The sequence below is a fragment of the Polyergus mexicanus genome, unplaced genomic scaffold (assembly GCF_030449975.1).
Source record: "Polyergus mexicanus isolate NDT 795.1 unplaced genomic scaffold, iyPolMexi1.0 SCAF_10, whole genome shotgun sequence".
Taxonomy (NCBI): domain Eukaryota; kingdom Metazoa; phylum Arthropoda; class Insecta; order Hymenoptera; family Formicidae; genus Polyergus; species Polyergus mexicanus.
Genome location: NW_027223330.1, coordinates 5,548,996 through 5,574,415, shown reverse-complemented (window position 1 = coordinate 5,574,415; position 25,420 = coordinate 5,548,996). Strand labels below are relative to the sequence as shown.

The window sequence follows — 25,420 nt, the reverse complement described above, 5'->3', positions numbered from 1 at the left end:
AAGCAGTGGTATCAACGCAGAGTACTGACAAAACGGATAATTTAAAGTGTTATGCAAGAAATATATGAAACAGGGTGTCTCGTGCACAAATAAAATGCTAGTGCATCAGTGCGTCGTCGTCTACAAGACGAAGAGAGAGTACTGGATGCATTTTATAAAAATCCCGGGACTAGCATACGTCGTACGGCATACGAATTTGGTTTCCCGCGGTACGAGGTGCATCGCATTTTACGTGTAAGCGACCTGTATCCTTATCATTATCAACGTGTGCAACAGCTTTTACCGAAGGACCTACAACCACGGATATACTTTTGCGAAGGTATTGTTTACGATTTTTTATATTCGCGATAATTTGAGAGTATAATAACCGTCGGGAAAACATGTGCAGAGTTCCTCGCGTATTGTCGGCAGAATTTGTCTTTTCGGACAATATTTTATGGACCGACGAAGCGACATTCGTACCGAACGGTGTTCAATTCTTGATACTTTTTACATTAGGCAGAGGAAAACCTGCATGTCGTCCGTGAAGGCGCGTCCCAATATCGTTGGTCCATAAACGTATAGGCGGGAATAATCGGGAATCAAGTGATAAGTGTAAATAAAAAGAGAGATCTTTTCCTTCTTAAAGTAAAATATTTTTGTTCGGAATTTCCAGATCGGTCCGTATTTTTTACCATATCGTTTAACTGGCGCAATATATCAAAATTTTCTCGAGAATAAGTTGCCAGGCCTTCTCGCGAATGTACCGCTTCGCGTGCGGGTGCAGCTGATTTTTCAGTACGACGGAGTTCTGGCTTATTTTCGGAGAGAAGTATGCGATTTATTAAACGCACGTTATCGAGATAGGTGGATAGGTCGTGGTGGCCCGATCACCTGGTCGGCACGGTCGCCAGACATGAACATATTAAACTTTTTTGTATGGGGATACATAAAAAGTCTAATCGAGCACCGGCGTAATGATAGAGAAATCGAGGTACGTGAAGCTATTGTTGCGGCCTGTAATACCATTACGCCGGATATGACGCACCGTGCTACGCGCAACATTATTCGAAGGGCTGAACTTTGCATACGAAAAGGAGGACGACATTTCGAACAATTTTTGCATTAAATATATAGAGGGGTGATTAGGCCTACAGGGGAAACCACTATAAAAAAGCGCACCAAGCTATCTACCGCTAGGTGGTGTGGAAATGATAGCGCATCATTTTCTTGCTATCGAAAAAATAATTCAAGAGTATAATTATTTTCCGGCGCTGTAACATCGCTCATCACTCGATGCGTGATAATTATTTTTCGGCGCGGTGTCGCTCGCCGCTCGCTGCGTGACTCTGCCTTTCTCGCTCAACTGATACTTCCGATGCTAAGAGACATAAACAAGTAAGCCATTTTACATTTCTATCGATTCCGGCCTACCGCTTCCCACGCGCTCATTGGCTCAGACATTTTAATTAATAACATAATAATTATTGCGAATTTAGCAAAATGGTATAGGACTTTTCGCTTCAGATTGACCCGATCTATCTCCACTTTTCGTTTGGCTATGTACATGTCGGACACCCTGTATATTACATTAATATATGTTATTAATATTATATATTTATATGTTATTAATACAAATATCAGAAAATGAATATAATATATCAACTGTGATGAATATAATATATCAATAGTCTTGTGAATATAATATATCTACTTTTACATCATTTTCGGGTTTTATGAGATCCAGTTTAGGACATTTAATTGATCATTTTGTGACCAAAATTCAGCATTATTTTGTCACCTGGGTTTGAGATCCTTTAAATTCATTTAAATGCACCATTTTATATGAATGGCCAAAAGCTGCAGATTCTGCTCGGTTTCTGCCGTCAGTTTGCGCGCGCGCAGATCCTGCTCGATTTATGCCATCAATCTGACGTCAAATTATGTTAGCAGATCCTGCTCGGTTTCTGCTGCCAATCTGCTCTCAGATTCTGTGAGCAGGTTCTGCTGGCAGATCATTAGCCTAATGCGGACATAACAAATGCCAAATTGCTAGCAAGAGCTGAGGAAATCTGTTGCCAATATGCTGGCATATTGCGCGCATTTTGCTTACTGGGTTACTACGCATTAAAAAGTATATGCGTGGGGCAGTATGTCCCCCCCCCATAGAGAGCTGTACTTCCGGAAAATATAACTTAACCCAAACCTATATATTTCTGATATACTGTGTCCGATCGGGGCTGTGTCGGATCGGGATGTCCGATTGTAACCATATATGTCCGATCGGGCCTGTGTCCGATCGGTCACGTGTCCGATCAGACCTGTGTCCGATTGAGATGGTATCCGATTGCAACCATATGTGTTCGATCAGAACTGATTGTGTCGATGTCCGATCGAACCTGTGTCCGATTGCAATAGTATATGTGCGATCGGAACTGTGTCCAATCGGGTCTGTGTCCGATCGAGCCTGTGTTCGATCGGGACTGTGTCCGATCAGGTCTGTGTCCGATCAGGAAATATTGTCATATCCGATTAGTAATATGCGCAATCGGGACGATCCCGATTAGCATTTATTGAATTATCAGAACGTATGATTGAACACGATGATAAAAATGTTGAACACAAATGTTAAAATTTTGATAAATAATTGGGCGGGATATTGCGATATGCAACACAAATGCGTTTTTTTATATCGTTCATTATGGTTGACCATTTTCGATAAAAAAGATCTATAATGTAATCTCATATCCAGGAAGCCAACTATTCGTGAGGTTGCCATCATGTTGCTAACAATTAAAACAATTAATTTTGGAAAACAAGGGACAAGATGCGACAGCATTGTGTTTGTTGAACCCATATTCTATGTGAATCCTAATTCTAAAAACGGCAAATTGATAACGGCAATGTATCAATACTGATTTGCTATCTGTAAACAGAAGATTTAACAGCAACGTAACGACAACTCGTCGGTTTCTCATTCACGATTAGCGGTACATTGATAATTTTGAAATGTTACGAAATGTATTATTATATTATAAATTATTTGAAATGAAAGGTATGGAAGAAAATATATATAGCGCATCTGATGTAACTGTACTATTTTTGAGAAAGGAGGAAAGGGAGACCTGATTGTAGAATAATATAAGTACTAAAATAATCCAGATAGCCAAGTCTGTCAAATACAAATCATACCAAGTGTCTACTATTAACTATTGTCAGTAAAAAAGCTACAAATTTACAGAAGTTGTTTATAAAAATTGTTATTACAGACTTATTGGTGCTAAAAACCAAGCAAACCCTGTTCACAGAATCTGCAGAAATCGAGCAGAATCTGCAGCTTTTTTTACTCATTCATATAAAATAGTGTATTTAAATGGTTTTAAAAGCTTTCGATCCTAAGTAGCAAAATGAAACTATATTTGATAAAACTATTAATTGAGATAATTAGATTTGCTTACAGCTATGCGACGCGTTATTCACTTTTTGTATGTGTACCCGTATTCAAATTCTTGTCATGAGCGTATATAAAGCCTGCAGAATACACCTTAAAACATTGTAATTATTTCTATTAGTTCAATTTCTGATACGATTCTCATCACATAGAGAAATTTAGATCTTGAACTGATTTTTGGAAAATCGGACAGACAAATGTTTGATTTTCACTTATTCGGACAATTTCTTTGAATAGTGTAAATCGTAAGTGAAAATCGTTATTATCTATTTAAGATATAAAATAAAAATTTATTCCCATATAAATAAAATCTTTAATTTTATAAATTAAATTATTTAAATTTTCCTATATTACATTAATATATGTTACTAATATAAAAGACAGAGAGAAAATGATGCCCCATGAATGTGACATCGACTATTGATGTCATTTCTGGGTCTCGTGAGACCTAACTTAGGTCGTCTTGGTCATTTTGTGACCAAAATTTACCGCCATTGTGACCTTATTTTACTACTTGGAATCGAGACCCTTTAAATCCATTTAAATGTACCGTTTTATACAATGACTACAAAGCTGCAGATTCTGTTCGGTTTCTGCTTCCAATTTGTCGTCAGATCGCGTGCGCGCAGATCTTGCTAGGTTTCTGCCACTAATCTGATGTCAAAGTATGTTAGCAGGTTCTGCTCGGTTTCTGTTGCCAATCTCTATTGGCATCTATTGTGGTACGATAATTTTTAACGGAGTTATGGGTAATCAAAATCACAATATTTGTTTTTTATTTAATCGGCAATAACTTATCAATATATAATAAAAATCTTAAAAAAATTAAAAAAACGGTTTTTTTGTGTAGAGAAAACTTTAAGTTTTTACATTAGAAAGTCGAAAATATTTGCAAATTTTTTTTGGGGCATGTGACAGATCCATAAAATGAAAAGAAAATTTTCCATTTTGTTCAGCTTGTAGTTTTCTATATGTAAAAATACTTAAATTCACATAAATTCCAAAACAATAACGATCTTTCAAAAGTAGAGATTTTAAGATTTAAAATTCTTTCAGATTTAAATTTTATTCATTTTTAACGATGTTATTGACTGAATTAGGAGAACAATTAATTTTTTCTGAAAAATGAGCAAAATTCAGACTAAAGTAAGGGGGCATTTAAGATGGCAAGAGGCACAAACCAAACATCCATCTCTTCCGTGGCAGCGGCATATTTGTGTAGGGCATTTACATACTCTCTCAACCCGACAAATAAATATTAGAAAACAACATTTGCTGAAAAAATGTGCCAACGAATGGCTGAATCGGGAATCGAATCGGAGTCTTTCGCTTTCCGGACTGCTCTTACCACTGAGCTATTCAGATCTCATATTTTATGCCACTTTAACACAGCTTATACGGCATACCCAGCCCGTCTCCATAACGCTTTCGCTATGACTTTTCATATGGTCCAGCTGCCAGGGCTGGTTGGTCGCTCACGAGAAAATGTAAAGCCTCTATGGATGATTCTCCTCGAATAGCCTATCCTAAACTGCTACGCCTAAGCAGCCCCCTCTTCTGGTCCCAATTAATAATACGATCTTTCACCGTCACCACATAGTGGCTCTAGTGGACCAGCATTTACGCTAGCACAGATGTACATCGCAAACTGAGAATATCTTAAATGCTTATTTAATTTTTGTTGATTTTATTGTATGGATCTATTATTTCGATTTTGAATTATACGCAGGCTGAAAAATGCGTTCCCATTATTTATTTTTTCAATTAGTTATTATTTTGGACATAATGCTGTACGAATGCTTAAATTGTGGATCAAATATCGTAAAGTAATTATAAAAAACAGCATAAAGGTTGAATTTTTCCATAAATATATTAATTATAATATTGTTCCTTCACATTTGGGAAGTTTCCTGATGAATTTCCATAAAAATCTTAAATATCAAAGATCTATCAATTTTCAACTCTTTAAGACTCATCTCATCAGCAAATTACTTTAGATTGAAGTCAGAGATGCGTATTATAATATTAGATCCGGACATATTCACGTTTTTAAACTTTGTAGAACTGTTTATTGTTACATTCCAGTGTCCGTCTGCAATCCTTTTTTTCTTAGACAAGAAGATCCGTCACATTTATTTTTTATTTGTAAACGCGAGAGACTTGACAGGAAGTTTAATCTTTTATTTTGGAAACACAAAACTGAGAATAATACTATAAGACCAATTCGTTACTATTGCAGCCTCCTTCATCATGATTTGAATTCTGATAATGTTTCAATCTCAAGATTTTCATTCCAACTCACCATCAGTTCCTCGAACACCTTAAACAATGAGATTGTGATCGAGATCGTTCTTAATTCCTTTGTAAAAGGTCAGCACTCTATACAACACATCAAAGACAAATGGTCAATCTGTTATCGATCATCATACCTGAGGATGTTCAATATTTGTTCCAATTAGACAAAAATTTCAGTTTACCGATTTCTAATACTGATAAATTGACTGTTGAATTAGGAGAAATCGTATCAAAAACGTAGATAATAATTTGAGAAGGTTTCCTATGGATGCATAACTTTCTATTGTTGTGCCTTCGGAGAGGCACGGTAGTTGGGATCGTTTGCCGAAAGGAATTTAGGAATTCGGGCTCCGCCCGAGAACTGCACTGACTTTATTTAAATAATTCTGACACCTTTGAATTCAAATAAATATATAAATATCTGTTTTATTCGTGACTTGAGTTAATTATAATATTCGCTTGATTTTGGCAAAATCCGGATGCAAGCTAAAAAGTTCTAAGTAGGACTTCTTTGCTTGCATTTTCGCAATTTCTTTATTCCTTTTTACTTCGCTTTTAAGTAGGACTTCTACGTTGCATTTTCGCAATGTCCTTCTTCCGCTTGTCCTGATTTCCGCGTTTTCGCAATGAAATGATTGCACGGTCGCTCGGGCTTCGCGCGTGGCTCGCGTTGTCAGCGCTTTGCTCAGTCAACGCTCGTAACGTGATCTGTATTCGCGTTACACGTTGAGTAATGGCTTATTGTATAAAATAATATATATCTAAAATAATATATATCTATTAATTCGTGTATAGCCTTTTCGGGCTATAACACTATTAGGAATCGCGCAGCAACAATTATTAACAATCTTCCTTCCTATGATATGCCAAAGAACAATGTCTACTCCGACATAAAACACCTAGTTTAACAGCTAGTTTAACAGCTAGTTTAGTTCAATAAACAATTTCTTACTCGCAATGAAAACTTGATCCTAACACATGCTGATAAGGGAAATATTACAGTTGCTCTTGACATAGACAAATTTCTCAGCAAAATGCAATAAATGCTGGATGATAAGGAGATCTACAGCGTTATTAAAAAAGATCTGGCCAATAAGTTAACTAGGAATGTATGCGATATATTATCAAGATGGAGTACGTCTGAATTTATCTCGGCCACCACTTATAGATGGTGGATGAGTAGTGATGGGTTATTATCAAGGGTTTATAGATTTTCTAAGATACATAAGCCTAGTTGCCTTTTTCGAATCATAGTCTCGTGTTTAATAGCCCGTTATATAATTTAACTCTCTATTTACATCGCATGTTTAAAAGTTCTCCCATCGCACATAGTCATATATCTAATAATTTCGAACTAGTTAAAAAACTCTCCAATATACCAGTCAACGATAATTTTAAGTTGATTTCTTTGGATGTTATTTTACTTTTTACTAACATACCTATTGCTACTGTTATTAATAGCGTTTCTAAGAAATGGAATTATATCTCTGAGAATTGCAGCATTCTCAAAAACGAATTCTTTTCGAAATTTGTTCTTGATTCCATTTATTATAGGTTTAATGATACCATATATCAACAAACTTTCAGCATGATAGGTTGCCCACTCTCCCCGATTATTGCTAATATAGTTCTACAGTATTTGGAAAATGTTGCGTTAGAGAAATTGAAATTTATTCCATTGTTTTATGCTCGTTACGTTGAATGTTGTGCTAGCTGTTCCTTCTTCTTTGTTCCACTAAACCTTAGATATTTTTAACGCCTTCCATCTCAGGTTGCAATTTATAATGGAAATTAGCGAGAATAATTATTTGATCTTTTTGATGTCAAGACCATACTTAACAACAAACAGTTAATATTTGACTGGTACCACAAGCCAACGTTCTCAGGGAGATACTTGAGTTTTCTTTCTTGCCATTCTTTATATCAAAAAAGAGCGAGATAAGAGGTAAGAGAGTTATTGGTCTAATCGACAGATCATTTCTCTTATTACATCCGCGTTTTCATTTAAAAAATCTCGACTTCGTGATCAGAATCTTACTTGAAAATATCTATCCGTTAGAATTTATTTTTTGGATTTTCCACGAGCGCCTAAAAACTTTATTTAACAATTTAGAGTTGAACAATGCGAATTCTATTACTACTAGAAATGAAATTGTGTCTTGCTTCACTATATCATATGTCCTTTCAATATCCGGGAAAGTCAAGAATATTACAAATGATCTCGGTGTTAGACTTTCAAATTACAATCTTAATAGACTGCGTAATTTTATTAAAATCCAGAAAGATTCTTTTTCAACAACTTCGCGCAATAAAGTCATTTACAAGATATATTGCAACAATTGTGATGCATCATATGTGAGCCAAATGGGAAGACAATTAAAAACAAGAATTCATGAACACCGAAATCATATTAGATAGAATACTACTACTCATTCTGTAATAATGGATTATAGACAAGTCTTCAATCACAATTTTAACTGGAACGAGGTTGAAATTTTGGATAGCGAACCAATTTTCCCTAAACAGTTGATCTCTGAAATAATTTATATAAAAAGGCAGAATAGCCTGAATTTCCGGACGGACACAGAACTTACACCATACTTATGTTAACGTTATTGATAAACTTCTGAAACTTTGAAATCTGCGTTATACAGGCTCTGAATATATACATTTAGGCGTCGATTGATGTACTATCTTTATCACATTATTCACTATCGTTTTTTAAAGAAATACATTGTCTGCCCGCTTGACTCGTCATCACATGTGATGCTCGATTTTAATGCCTACCATTTCTTTTCTTTCTGTAACACGATATTTATATTACTTACTTAATTGAATTTTGAGCATATATTTTTTAAGCGCAATGCTTTGTTCTTTCAATCATCTCTGTTAATTTATCTAATTGTAATCTTTTTTTTTATCATTTTTTGGCGTGCGTGGCTCCGCTTTTCTTACTCTAATTTCAGGTATATCAAGAATTATTGCCTTATTGCATGTTGTTGTGCTTGCAACTGGTTGTGAGTATATAGATACTGCTCACGCTCCCCGGCTTTTCAACCGGTGAGTGACGCATTCCGGAGTTTTTGGATTAATTTCGAGGTTATGCATTGAGAGAACGGAGCTCCCTTTTATCAGTATGGAATATCATATTTGAAGTGAATTTTAGTATTATTGACTATTCATATATACCATATATGTTTAACTTTATGACTGCTCGATATATCATGTATCGACATGTATCATATATTTTCTACTTTTTGGTTATTAACTGAATTTCTTACACGCGCTGAAGATGGTTCTAAACGGGAGTGGAACCTATTTCTTTTTGTGCTTTATGTAAGTTATATAATTAATAATTTAACTTTGTGTGCCCTATTTACTGTGCTGGTCCTTATGCTTATTTAATTTTTGTTGATTTTATCGTATGGATTTATTATTTCGATTTTATATTTATATAAAATGGAAATAATAAATCCATACGATAAATCAACAAAAATTAAATAAACATAAGGACCATTATATAATATTTATATATATTGTAACCGTAATTTCTTTTAAATTATTTAAGTAATAATTATTTATTCGGCGGGCGGTTCTTCGATGCCCACGGTACACCTTCGGCGCATATTTCGAATATCGATCTCGCGATCCACAAAAATTCACGATATCGCAAAATAAACCAAGTTGGGCGCCAAATACGGCAGGCCACACCATTCGCGATAAACGCAACACCGAAAGACAATCGCGCGACCGATAATTAACGCGACGGCAAAATTTCGCGGCTATTCAGTATACCCGAAATGGTAGAGGGGGAGGTTCGGGGGAGACGGGAGAAATCTTGAGAGTCGAGAACACGGGAGCCAAAATGAGCATTCGATATGTTAGAATAGACATAACAATAATATATTAAAAAAAAAAGAAACAAGAGTATAGAGCGGTTCGCATAAATAATAGCTTTTGATGACAGTAATTATTTTACAGGCGAATAAGATATATTATTTCCGCGGAGATCGGCACGACCGTGTGCAACAGTATCAAATTACCGGACGTCTTACGCGCTTTAACTCGACTTTTGGCCGCGAGGATTTCCGCCGTACGAGACTTAATTAGGCCGCGACAACTAAAGAAATCTCTTGAATGCGCCGGTAACTACTTTACGCATGCCCGTGAATCCGCTTCGATATAATAGAAAATTCTAAATTGTACGACTCGAATCGGTCCGTTGGTCCGGCTCGCGGTAAGCCCATATACGTGTCGATAACAATGACGGTGACTTATGCGTTGAAATGCCTAATATAAGGTATATAACTCGAATGACTCGCGGAAACTAATAGCGGGCTCAAAGACACCCGATAGATTTCTTGCACGAATTTTTAGGATTTCGCTTTCTCCTGACTCCAATTTCTTACAATACATACAAGATACGCGCTAACAATACACAGAGATAATACGGAAACTATCGATAACGACTGTGATGTATGAGTCGCGCGGCGCAATATTTTGCGCGAGTCGGAATATCGATCGCGTGAATGCAAAAATCCCGATAATTCACAACATATTAGGTGTATAACTTTGCTTCCGCCGTTTTTTTTCCGAAATTCGAAGCTTTATTGTAAAAAACTGGTTATACATTTCGAAATTGCTTGTTGAGTCACTCCCAATGATCGTGCCAATTCTTTTTGACTTTGACTCGAGTTTTCATTATGTAATGCCTCCAATTCTGCATCTTCGAAAACCTTCTCTCTTCCACCGCTATGCCGGTCTTCGACGTGAAAATCACCGTTCTTGAAGCGTTGAAACCACTCACGACACGTTCTTTCACTAATAGCGGCTTCACCATAAGTATTTGAAAGCATTCGATGAGCCTCAGCCGCAGATTTCTTTATATTGAAGCAGAAAATTAAAATCTCCCGCAAATGACGAGAATTTGGCTCGTAAACTGACATTTTCAATCGAGAATAACTTTATGATGCAGACACAAATCGACTAATGTTTCTATGGGGTTATGTTGACAGATGCCCAAGTTTATTGCATGACGTCTATGATCTATTTATTTCGACCACTACTTACCGCTAAAGCCATCTATAGGAAAACGGCGGAAGCAAAGTTGTACATCTAATACAATTATTACAAACGCGAGACTAACATTAATGACTGTCGGCGGCGGCGAAGTGAATAGAGAGTCTATTTTACATAATTCGTATGAGCGACGTGTGCCCGTCGGCCGTGCGACTTAATCTACCAAAATATTCACAAAGTTAATTCACCAAAACGTGTGGCTCGACAACTATTAAGGGCGCGACTCATCCGAATTAATTACCTACAATTAATCGGCAACAAAATCGGTCGACGACGCTCGTCCCACCGGCAGGAAGTTCTCGGTGCTTCCCTTGACCGAGCTAATATTCCGCTCGCTCCTCGGAAAACCTGCGTCCTCTCGTACAGCTCGCCGAACAGTGCCGAGCGAGAATCCTGTATGAGACACGCCGGCGCGATAAATCGCTATCGCGCCACTTGTGGCGCTTCCACGTTACGCAGGGCCGTCCTGCGGTCCTTGCGGTCTTTGCGGTCATCACGGCCGTGTTGGTGGGCCCCTTGCCGCGAAATTTTCAAAATCGGTTGTTGTTCGACTGGCAGATGTGGAATTCCGGCACGTCCGATCGGTTCTCTTTCCTATCTCGTAAAATAGGCCCATGGTCAAGAGTCCTTCCGCCGCTCCGTCCTTGGGACTCCCTCGCTTCGCGCGGGTGGAATGGCCGCCCCTTCGGCCGGTTCCTTCCGGCCCTTCGCCTCTGTTTCTGTCATAACAATATAAAATTATCGGCAGCGAGGTAACGTTGGCCACCATGAATGTAGTTAATATTGAAAAACTACGACCTGACGTCTCTCGTTCCTTGAAAGTCTCGGACTCCCGCCCTCGGCCGCTCCTCTTCCTTCTTCCTTCCTCTCTGCCGGATAGGATCCCGCCGTTCGATCACGTGCCGGCAACCATTTCGCGGGCTCATTTCGAGCTTACAGTTTCGATTTTACCTAACCGAAAGTCAGATCTCGCTGATATGACCATCGGGCCGCTCTCTCCCTAAATCAGGAAGACGCCCCCGAAAAACCGCCCCCGATCGGGCCATCTGACCCTTGTGACGGACGTTCCAAAAACGTCACGTCACAATATATATTGTATATATATATATATATATATATATATATATATACAATAAATATAAAATATATATATATATATATATATATAATATATAAATATTATATAATGGTAAATTTTATATATATATATATAAAGTCGAAATAATAAATCCATATGATAAAATCAACAAAATAATAGTGTTCATCAACAAATAGAATGTTCTTATATACATATACAGAATGGCAATACATGTAAAGTATTACAAGCCAATAACTCTAAAAATTTTTATCGAATCAAAAAGTTATTCATGAGAAAGCTTTATGTATTTGAGGGGTCTTTCTAGCTACGTAAACATAAAGTTGTCCCCGCTCCTTCTTCAAAGCGGGCGGGGGGTAATATTAAGATTATAATTTTAAATGGAACTCCCTATAAAATATTACATATTTGGATTCTACAGAGGAAACAAAATAAATTTTATCCGAAACATTTGTTTGAAAAATGCTTTTATCAAAAGTTGTAAGCATTTTAACTTTAAAGTAGAGTGTCCAGTATGCAAAATGCAATATGACAGCAGATTTGTAACAGAACTTCCTCAGAACTTGCTAACAAATTAGCATCTGTTATATCTGAATCTGTTAGCAGAACCTGCTCAGAAACAGAATCTGACAACAAATTAGCAACAGCAATTGAGCAGAATCTACAGCTTTGAGTTATTATATAAAACGGATATAATTAATATGGATTTAAAGGCCCTCGATCCCAAGTAGCAAAATGACGCTAAGAATGACCGTAAAAATCGCCCGTTGTTACACGAATTCAAGGTTAGAGAGCTAGAGAATCGCTTTCTCGTAAGATAATTGCTGGTCGGGAATAAAAACAAGAAGGTAATTTTAACGTGATCTGGTAACTGAGATTATTTTATTTTTTTTGTTTTCTTGTTTTGTATAGAATTACAAAACCCACGGCGCGGGATTTGTCTTTTGGTCTTCTCGATTCGTACTACTCTATGTGTTTCGTTGGAGAGACGCAGACTCAAAATGTTAACGATTCTTGTAGTCGCACTGATGAAGAAAACAACTATTCACACGTATTTTATTTGAACCCTGGTGTTGGAACCAATTGAAAAGCCTTTCTCGAAGATTGACCAAACATGGAATTGCGGGAACAAAACATTCCAATCCATATATGGCTTTTCAACGCGATCATGTTTTGATTTACGAGACATTGCAAAAAGGTCGAGAGCGAGCCCGAAACATATCAATCAAATAAAATTCTAAAACGAATAATAGAACGAGAAACGAAAACAATTTATAATTGCTTGAATCTGGAACACCCGTTTTGGGACCCGCGAATTCGAAATTGAATTGTATGCCAATTAATAGGTTATAATAGGTTATAATGAGACATTAATCGCATAAAATTTTTACATTGGGTATACAATTGATTTAAAAGATATGGAGGTTCAAAGTGCTCACAGTCCATTAACATCTTAAACCATACTTCGAAAAATTTCATATCAGCATGATAGATTCAGACTTAATACTCAGGGGTTCTTTGGACTGCTGATTGCGAATCCAGTCAAATACTGGAAATTTAAAGTGGCGGATCCAATATGGCAGCCCACCAAAATCACTTGAATTTTTCATGAAACCATACATTTAGTGAATTCTTAGGTCGCCCATACAGCACCGCAAGATTGCAATAACATTGCAGCAACATTTTTCTGAAAGATTGCAACATTGCAGAAACATTGCGAAATGTTGCTGCAACGTTGTTATGATATTGCTGCAACAGTAAAATGTCCACCTACAGAAATATTGCAATATAATATTGTAGCAACATAGCAATATAATATATATGCAATAATGCTTTATGTATATTTATCGATATAATATCCTAAACATATAAAAAAATAATAAGAAAATAGGCCTATAAGAGTCAGGATCTAGCGGGTATATAAATTTTCTGTATTATAATAATAACGAAATTATAAAATATAAATTTTTCAGTACACATTCGACTTCCTTCAGTGACAGAGAATATCTAAGAGCAATAAGAAAAAACTCAATTTGCAATTGTGTAAATTCACAATTTCTTTGTATCCGAAATATTCAGATATCCGGATGCAAAAAGATTGTGGTAAATTTACGCATACAACGAGTTTATTCACATCTCTCTTGTCTTTATATAATCTCAAAATTTATTTATTAAAATCTGAAGTATCTTGCATATTAGAAAATTATTATCAAATTTTTGATTTTATATAAGAATGGAAACTATTAAAAGAATTCTTAGTCCAATATCTGAGCCCCTGTATTAGGGTCATATCATACGACTTAAATTAACAAAAATAGTTATTATATCTTTTTAATCTTACTAGCCGCTCTTTGTAAACTTTATATAATCATCATGATTAAAAATTAAATGCGGAATAGATAGCGCAATATGCGCCGCATAGTGGTAAACGAATGAACTAGCGATTATTGAATACTTTTTTTCGTAATATTTTCGGAATGTTGCTGTAACATTGCTAAAGTTATATTGTAAAATAATGTCTTTGCAATATTTCTGCAACATTAAACTGCAATATGCAATATTACAATGTTGCAGCAATGTTGTTGCAAGCTTCAGTACTGTATGGGCGGTGACTCGTCCTAGACTTATCCTAGACTCATCCTCCTTGACTTTGTTTCTTAGAAATAGTTATGGATATATCACAGATTTCAGAATTGGGTATGTATTCTATGATAGTGTCCATATTACTGATGAAATATCATTAAAGACTGATGGTCTTATGGGATTTAGTGATTACAAAAAAACTCGGTGTACATTATTTTAGTTCATCCAGTTTTTGTTTTATTATCGAAAATGTATAGATCTTTTATGTAACTGTCTCAAAAACAACAAAATAAACATTTTATTGTTAAATTAGTATTTTATTATCGACAATGCAAAGATTTATTTATTTACAGTAGCGCGTAGCGAGTTTCTTTCAAGTAATATGCTAAGTCCCATAAGATCATCGGTCTTTAATGATATCTCATTGGTGTTTTAGATAATAAAACAATAACTGGATGAACTAAAATAATTATATGAATTAAATAATTCATATAATTATATTGGATGCAGTCAAACGGTCGGTAATGTCAACATTCTTCAATTATCTCCTGGCCCATCGGACCCACTTGATGGTCACAAAAATTTATCCAGGGCTGACGGTCTTTAAGGGGGGAAACTAGTATTACGGCTGAAAAAGACTACTTTTAAGGATTCTTTTCTAGTAAATAATTTTTTTTCCGAATCGTGTCATTAACATCTCTCACGAAGTACATAATTTGAACTACCTTTTGTGAAATTTTTGTTAAAAAATATTGATATTTATAGTTACAATAGCCAATAGTGCTAAAGTAGATAGATCTGTATAAATAACTTTTTATTCTAATAAAACTACATATTTAACTCAACGGCGAGACGACCCTGCACGATCTTGAACTCTTTAGTTCCTAATGGCCAACAATCTCAATAAATACCACATGCTTCCATCGAGGGACACATCTTTTTTTTAGCCACTTTACACTGGTTTCCCCCCCCCCCCTTCCTTAATAATATCTCGTCGGTCCATATCTAAGAAACCACCTAATTATCATCACATGGTTTCAACAACCGACAGTTTGAGCGCCGCTCTCACATGTACAATAATATTCTTTGATTGAATTTCTTCCGATTTTAGCTTTGTCCATGAATACAAAAATGGGATGATATTATCTACACCTTTACAGAATTCTGATTCCGAAATATTTTTACGAAAATCAGTATCCAGGAGTTTTTCACGAATTTTAAGTTAGATTTTTGAAATTTAAAATAGCCGATTCAATATGATGGATTAAGATTGTAGAAGTTAGATCCCAAAATTCAAAATCTTTTATGCCTCTGGAGAGACACGGTAGTTGGGATAGTTGTCGGAAGGAATTTGGGAATTCAAGCTCCGCCCGAGTAACTCACTGATTTTATTATAAATAAAAATGACACCTTTGTAATTGGAATATATATATATATATATATATATATATATATATATATATCTGTTTTATTTGTAAAATGGCTTAATTACAAAGTTCCCGCACGTTAGCTGGCATCGCGTATCGCGATAGCGTATATCTTGGCGTGCGCGTCTCTGGAATCGAGTTTCGGTCGCAAGACTCACTCCTCGATCTGTCGTATTTAATTCTGCCGACTGCGTGGCTTTAAATTATTAGTTATCCGTAATTAGTGTTATTGACTGTCTGTTTGATACTAATTAATTATTGTAACTGCCCGCGTAATGTTAATTAATGATAAAGACTGTCCATCGTTCGTTAGCGATGGGTCTTTTTATTATCTCCCGTTGGTTTCCCGGGAGGGGGTCATTTGGCGGCCGGGCTAGGTATCGTATCGCTCGATTTTGGCGGCAAGATCCGGATGCAAGCTAAGGAATTCTAAATAGGACTTCTTTGCTTGCATTTTCGCAATTTCCTTATTCCCTTTGCCCTGATTTTCGCGTTTTCGCAATAGAATGATTGCGCGGTCGCTCGGGTTTCGCGCGTGGCTCGCGTTGTCAGCCCTTCGCTCGGTCAACGCTCGTAACGTGATATGTATTCGCGTTACACGTTGAGCATGCCTTACTGTATAAAATAATATATATCTAAAATAATATATATCTAGTAATTCACGTATAGTTCTTCCGGGCTATAACAATCTATAAAAATCAGTAAACAGCACTCCAAAAATCCCTGAGTATCGATATTCATGAAAATAAAAAAATACCCTGAGTAGTCATTGAAATAATATTCTGATTTTTCCCACACATTGAATCTGCTATTTTGATTTTCAAAATATGACTTAGATTTGTAGTCGGGTATCTAAAAAACTCCTAGGAATGAAATTCGAATCTATCTTGCTGATATGAAAATTTGCTTTTCGAAGCATATGAACTGGGAAGTCAATGAAGACTATGATCCTCCATATCTCTAAAACCAGTCGCATGCACAGAGTAAAAATTTTCTACTATTAATACCTCATCACAATCTATCATTTGGTACACAATTCAGTTCCAAACTTGCGAGACCCAAAACGGCCGAAATCTCCACTGATTTTGCGATCACTCTTTTGGTCACAAATTACCAATTAAATATTGTAAGTTAGGTCTCATAAGACGTCGATATGTCATATTTATGGGACGTCATTTTCTGACGTTTGTATTAATAACATATACAAGGTGACCATTAGGATTATGTAGAAAGTAAATGATTATTACTTCACAATAAATAAGCCGAACAAAATGAATGAAACGCTATTTTGTGGAGGAGATTTGTCAAATTTTATTACGATACGTGTAAAACAAATACATAATATTTTAATAATTTAAATACACATTTAAAAAAGGACAAAAATTTGCTTGCGCGTATGAGTTTTCAAAATGTTTTTCATCAGAATCAGCACAGAATTGCAATTGTTTTCGAAAACTTTCAAATACGTTATCCAACGTGGCTGTAGAAATCAATTCAACTGGGTAAATCATGTCTACAATCATTCAAAGTGCCATAAATACTGAAATTATCAATAATCCTGCGAACAAATATCGAAAAATGAATAAAATCTCAGATTACCAACATAATATGTAGGTTAAATTAGGTTATGTAAAATAATTCTCGCACAGTTCTGGGCATGTACATAAAAAATGTGAAACCATTTGTTTGTGATATGCTGTAGCAGATGTAAATTCTAAGCGTTTTTCGAGCAAAACAATTTTATTTTCGAATAAGCAGAACTCTTGAAAATCGACCAGCATCTCACCTATATCCTCGAAAATACGCGATTTTCGAGCAAAACAATTTTTAAAAAAATATTCAAACGATTTCTTTTATCAGAACTCTTTTAAAAGGCAATGTACATGCCCAGAACTGTGCGAGAATTATTTTCGAATAAGCAGAACTCTTGAAAATCGACCAGCATCTCACCTATATCACCGAAAATACGCTTTTTGGGGGCAAAACAATCGTTTATTCGTCAGAACTATTGACAAAATATATCTAGACTATAGAACTTTACGGAATTTTACTTTTTTATGATTAAACTTTCGAAATATAATGAGATGCTATCATATGTTACCGGAAGTCTCATTTTTTTCAACGCGTTTTTAATAGTAAACTATTATTAAAACTTATCAGGAATTATAGAACTATGCTGGATGCAAGTAAATCTGAAAGATATTTGTGAGATGCTAACACTTGAGATGCTAGGTTTACACACGTCTCCCCGTTCTATTTCTCATCTCTTCTCTCTGTAACTCCTCCCTCACCATATATCCGGCGTCCTACTTTCCATTCCCAGTACTTATCTCAGAAATCTCTCATTGTCAGTCTTTCCACCTTTTCTCTTTCCATCCAACCCCATACCCGGGAAAAAATAGCCCACGTGTAATTATATATAATTATATATAAATATATATAATTTATATATAAATATATATAATTTATATATAAATATATATAATTTATATATAAATATATATAATTTATATATAAATATATATAATTTATATATAAATATATATAATTTATATATAAATATATATAATTGTATAAAATTATATATAAACATATATAATATCATATACGGTTATACAGGGTGATTCAAAACAACCTTCTGTCCTTACAATGTCATATATTGTATTTGACTCAATTTTACGACGATTTTTTCTTTGCCAAAATTTTTTTCGAGGCTTAGTTTTCAAATTATAAACCAAAATAGTTAACGAATTACGGGCCACGTACGCGAGGCAAGCAGGAGCGGTGCAACTCACCGCCCGATGCTGGTGATTACGTGGGCCGCTCGCTGCGATCCACTGTTTGCTACATGCGATGGGGTGTATGTGTGAGAGAGAACGTATACGCATATACACACACATACATATTCTCTCTCTCTCTCTCTCTTTTAGACCCATCGCGTGTAGCAAACAGCTGATCGCACACACGCGCTCTCTCTCTCTCTCTCTCTCTCTCTCTCTCTTTTAGACCCATCGCGTGTAGCAAACAGCTGATCGCACACACGCTCTCTCTCTCTCTTTCTCTCTGTCTTTCTCTTTTATATCCATCGCATGTAGCAAATAACTGATCGCACATACGCATTCTCTTTCTCTCTCTATCTTTCTCTTTTACACTCATCGCGTGTAGCAAAGAGCTGATCGCACACACGCACTCTCTCTCTCTCTCTCATTCACTGACTCTTTTCTTGTATGTAGAGATTCGTTGCCCTCATACGACTCAATAAGTAATATTTCCGTATGATACAACGAGTAACTATTGTAGCAAACTTCTTTTCACCGATCTACCGATTACTACTGATTAATTATTAAAATAACTCGAAGAAATAAACGCGTTTTTCGATGCGGGGACTGCGCAACGACAACAAGCAAGTTATGCCAGTACCAGCGTTGTCAGCTGCCGGCTGCCGAACGACTGAATGTATCGCATTACGCGTGATCGACGCGGACGCTATCATGTATCCTGTGATCGGCTAAAGCCTCCGCATCGAATAACGCGTTTCTTTCTTCGAATTATTTTAATAATTAATGAGCAGATTGTGATTAACCGTTATAATCGTTAATAAATTCAGTTTATCGATAAAGTACGTGGATTAATTCGTAAAAGTTCGATAAGTGGTACAATTTATGAGTGAAAAAAAGTTTGCTGGTTACTCGTTGTATCATACGGAATTGGACGGAAATATTACTTATTGAGTCGTATGAGGGCAACGAATCTCTACATACAAGGTAAGAATCAGTGAATGAGAGAAAGAGAGAGAGAGAGAGAGAGAGAGAGAGAGAGAGAGAGAGAGAGAAAGAGAGAGAATGTGTATGTGTGTGTATACGCGTATACGTTCTCTCTCATACATACACCCCATCGCATATACGCAGTGCATGCCACGATCTGCACATTTGGGCCGATTTCCGAGAGTCAACGCCTATCGCGCCCCCCTTGCGTCTTGAGATCCTCAACTAGCAACCATAACCAAGCGCGCGGCGCTTTGCCTCAGGTACGGTGCATCTGTACCGCGAAGCGGTTCCGTACCCCCTTATTGCCAAATATCAATGTTTTAAACGCGATCTTTTTAGAATTTTTTTAAATAATTAATTCAAAAACAAAGTTTCAATACTTTATTATTAATTACATTTACGATATAATAATTCTAAAAATATTACGTTATTCTAATTTATATAATGACATCATATACTGGGGATATCCAACAGTCTATAACTTAAATAATATCGTTCATAAGTACAATATTTCGTGCTTTTAATAAAAGCGTCTTTTATAAAACTTTAAATTTACAATTATTTATTAATTTATATATCGGAAAGAATTTCTGCGCGCGACATTTAACAAATTTAATCTATCCAATATAATTTAATAATATTTTAGAATTATTATATCGTAAATGTAATTAATAATCGAGTATTGAAACTTTGTTCTTGAATTAATTTTAAAAAATTCTAAAGAGATCGCGTTTAAAACATAGATATTTGGCAGTAAGGGGGTACGGAACCGCTTCGCGGTACAGATGCACCGTACCTGAGGCAGAGCGCCGCGCGCTTGGTTACGGTTGCTAGTTGAGGATCTCAAGACGCAAGGGCGGCGCGATAGGCGTTGACTCTCGGAAATCGGCCGATCGAAATGTGCAGATCGTGGCATGACTGGCATATAGCAAACAGTTGATTGCAGCGAGCGGTACACGTAATCATCAGCATCGGACGGTAAGTTGCGCCTGCCTACCTCGCGTACGCGGTTCGTAATTCGTTAACTATTTTGGCTTATAATTTGAAAACTAAGTCTCGGAAAAAATTTTGACAAAGGAAAAATGGTCTTAGAATTGAGTCAAGTATATGACATTGTAAGGACAGAAAGTTGTTTTGAATCACCCTGTATATGACAATATGGTAATTATTTACTATAACGGACCCAGCTCCAATGATGTTGATCTTGACATATGTTGTCAAGGATATAATGAGTAACTTTTTCTTACAACTTAATCGGCGGTCTTTTACAATTTTTGAGATATTTAAAGTTAAAGTTAGATCCGAAACGAAAATTTGGTTTGAGTTATATAACGTAACTTGAATCAAATTTTAGTTTTATATCAGAAATTGGTTTGAGTTAGGTTATATTTTTCAAAAGTGAAGCCCCCCCGTAGGAGGGGGGAGGGAAGCGGAAACCACTGTGTCCATGCATATACTTTACAATGCGAAGCGATGTTCAGCCCATAATTGTTGCATGGATGGGAAAGTGTATGCATGAACGCAGTGAGTTCCGCCCCCCCTCTCCCTATGAGGGGGCTCGACTTCCGGAAAATATAACCTAATCCAAACCTTTCTGAAAATTTAATTTGAATTATACAATGTCTTGATGCGGATGAATTTCGCTTCTTGCGTGGAAATTACAAACTTATGTAAAAATTACGATTTATTTCTCAAACTTTATTTCTTAATAACTTTTTAATACACAATGACCGCCGATTAAATTATAAGGAAAAGTTATTCAGGATTATATCCTTGACAACATATGTCAAAGTCAACGTTATTGGAGCTGGGTCCATTATAGTAAATAATTACCATTTTTTTATACTAATTTATTTGTCTCATTATTTTGTACATAAAAGTATTACGGTAAGATTATCGAAAACTAAATATTTTACGAGATATTTTATTTTTTATATTAAAATATGTCAGATTAAAATATAAAATAACTCAAAAAGTACTTAATGAAAAAATACTTTATTATAGTGTTTTGAAAAGAACATACTATACACATATTAGTGTTTTGAGAAGAACATACAATAAAAAAAACAAAGTTGACCTTGAAATGATCCTCAAGGTCAAGTTTACCATTCGATGGAGCATACCCGATTTACTTAAAAAATGTTCTCGATTTTTTATAAAAACCATTTATTTTTGTTTTAAAAGGGGTGTATGGGTGGTTCTGGACACCCTATATACAGGGTGTCCCATTCTAAAGGACCCACTCAAATATCTCAGAAACACTGGTTAAATTGAAAAATGTTTCAGACAAAAGTTGTGTGGCTTCAAGGGGGCCATAAGATGGTGACAATGATTTGACTTTGGAAAATCATTTGAAGGTCATGTGAAGATCAACTTTAAAATCGTAAATGGAAACCCCTATTTTTTATTTAGTATTCTTGTAGTTGACATCGAGAGCTTTCCAAAACGCTATAATAAACTATTTTTTTATTTAGTATTTTTTAAGTTATTTTATATTTTAATCTGACATCTTTTGATGTAAAAAATTAAATATCTCATAAAATATTCAGTTTTCGATAATCTTACTGTAATACTTTTATGTACAGAATAATGAGACAAATCAATTAGTGCAAAAAAACAAATAATTGTTTTAAAAAATACATCGTAAATAATTTTTTTAAAAACTATTATTTTTTTATACTAGTTGATTTGTATTATTATTCTGTACATAAAAGTATTACGGTAAGATTATCAAAAACTATTTTATGAGATATTTAATTTTTTATATCAAAAGATGTCAGATTAAAATATAAAATAACTCAAAAAGTACTTAATATAAAAATACTTTATTATAGTGTTTTGGAAAGCTCTTGAGGCAAGCTACAAGAATACTAAATAAAAAATGGGAGTTTCCATTTAAGATTTTAAAGTTGACCTTCACATAACCTTCAAATGATTTTTTGAGGTCAAATCATTGTCACCATCTTATGGCCCCCTTGAAGCCACACAACTTTTGTTTGAAACATTTTTCGATTTAACGCAGTGTTTCTGAGATATTTGAGTGGGTCCTTTAAAATGGGACACCCTGTGTATATATATATATATATATATATATATATATATATATATATATATATATATACAAATCCATCGATTTTTAACTCTTTATCAAATAAAATAATATACATAATTATTATAAAATATATTATGGAATTACAAATGTAATAAATATTATTTATATACATACATACATACATACATACATACATATATATATATATATATATATATATATATATATATGTATGTATGTATATAAATCATATTTATTACATTTGTAATTCCGTAATATATTTTATAATAATTATGTTTATTATTTTATTTGATAAAGAGTTAAAAATCGATGGATTTGTACTATTGAAATTTTGAGAAGTAGCCAAAGGTTCACCAATTTTATTTATTTTATATTAGAGAAATGTTATCATTTTATCGTCATAGATATGACGTTAACGGTCTGTGACTTATAATCATTTTAACATCACTTTTACGTCGTTTCAAAGGTGAATTTAATGTAACCAGTGACTAAAAAACGATGTTATAATGACACCTTGCTATCTGCGATACGATTATACATAATTATATATAATTATATATAATAAAATAATCATGTATATTTGCATATGTAATTATATATTGGCCATTTTTTTACCGGCTACCTTTACCCGGTATCCCATCACCGTCTACACCAACCTGTCAAACAGCCATAATCTCCTACTCCAATTTTTATCGTCTTTTTCCTATGCCCCAAATTGTCCCATCACTATTGTTGCTCTCTTAACTCTTTCCCTTATGTGATCCTCTTGCCTGTCATTCGCTTGAAAAGTGTACCCCAGATATTTAAACTGCTTTACTTTTTCGACTGCTTTACCCTGCCATCTCCCAGCTCACCTTTTTCCTTTTCCTTCTCCCCTTCCTGAATCTCATCACTTTATCTTCCACACATTTACTTCTAAGCGCTTCCTTTCCATATATTTCTCTAACCTTTCCATCATATTCCTCATCTGCCCCTCCTTCTCCGCCATCAGTACTATATCATCTGTATATTAGAGCGTGAAGATCTTACTCCTCCCTACCTTCACTCCTCATACTTCACTTTTTTCCATTTTCTTCTCTAAATCCGCCAGTACCAAATTAAATAGTAGTAGGCTCAGAGGGCACCCCTGCCTTACCTCTCTCGCCGCCCAGAAAGTCTCTCCCACCTTCTTCTCAACTCTCACCCTACGTTTTGCTTCCATTAAAATTTCTCCCATAATCGCTACTAATCCCTCTCTTACCCCTTTTGCACGTATTGCTCCCTGCACAATCTTCCTGATCACCAAGTCGAAGGCTGCCTTGAGATCCACAAACAAAATCACCACACATATTCCTTTTCTTTTTTTTTATTTGCCTATTTACTAAATAATTCAGCATGTAGATGTTGTCCATTGTCCCTTTCCCTTTTTTGAACCCCATCTGAGTTGGCGACAACAATCCCTTCCCCGCAACTTCCTCCCTTAATCTCTCCGCCAATGTTGCTGCATATATCTTATATAAGGTCGGCATCAATGTCACCCCCCTAAAATTTCCTACTACATTCCTCCTTCCCTTCTTCACCACCGGTACTATCACCCCTTTCTTCTAGTTCTCCGACCACCCTTCTCATTTTCAAACTCTATTACAGAGTCCAGTTCATCACTTCCTTCCCCCATGTTACCATACCTCATTAGGCAACCCATCTAACGCCCTACTTTCCCCTCTTTCAGTTTCTCTATCACTCTCCGTATTTTCTCTCTATCCAGCAGCGTCTCTTCATCTAATTTTCCATCTTTCCTTTTTCCCATTACCACTCTTCCTTTTACCTCCCTCCAACAAATTTCTAAAATATTCCTCTCACTCCTCTATCTTTACCTTTTTATTCACTCCCTTTCATCTTCTCCTTTCTTTATTCACTACTTCCTATATTTACCCTTCCATTCTCGCTTGCTCTGTTACCTTTCCCACCTCGTATTATCCTCCTGCTTCTTCTTCTTCTCACAATATTTTATAGAATAGTATTCCTTTTTCTTTCGTCTATATCCCTCTACCTCACTCCCTTCCTTTCTCCATTCTCTTAGTTCTCTTCTTACTGTCCTTTTCCCTTCTCTACACTCCTCATCCCTCCACTCCTTTTTACCCTCCACCCTCCCGCTTCCGTCTTGTCACCACCGTTTTCGAAGCCTCTCTTATCTTCTTTCCTACTTTCCTTACCCCTTTCGTCCATACTTCCTTCCAATCCTCCTATCCTTCCTAAATTCTTCCTAAACCTCGTCCTTCCTTCTTCATTCCAGTTCTCTCTATTCATCCTCCTTCTCCCCGTCCCTCTCTTTTCCATGCCTCTTATTTCTCCCCCAACAACACCACTAATGGGTGATCTGACTCCATTTTCTCTCCTATTTACAATCTTGGCACTTCTTCCTTTATCTCCTTTCCAGCCGGCACATTCAATCACTGACTCACCCCTTGTGTAAGTCTATTCTCCCTCTTCATCTTCTCTCACTTCCCCATTCAGTATGACCCAACCTCTCTCTCCAATGAATTCCAAAAGCGTTCTCCCTCCCCGTTTACTTTACTATCCTTCGATTCTCTTTCTCCCTTCTTCCCTGTCCTCTCATTAAAGCTCCTTCCCCCTAATTAACGTTCTTACATTTTCTCCTTCTCTTAGTACTCTGCGTTGATACCACTGCTT

At 35.7% G+C, this 25,420-nt stretch overlaps 1 protein-coding gene across 1 annotated transcript in view; it reads left to right on the top strand.

Annotated features, from left to right (window-relative positions):
* The first annotated feature begins 7,598 nt into the window (after positions 1-7,598).
* LOC138937095 (uncharacterized) overlaps positions 7,599-25,420 on the top strand; it is a 32,178-nt gene continuing 14,356 nt past the window's right edge. Inside the window, exons 1-2 of the mRNA XM_070303017.1 lie at positions 7,599-7,670; positions 8,692-8,785. The gene's annotated coding sequence lies outside the window, so the exon portion shown is untranslated. The remainder of the gene's footprint in view (positions 7,671-8,691; positions 8,786-25,420) is intronic.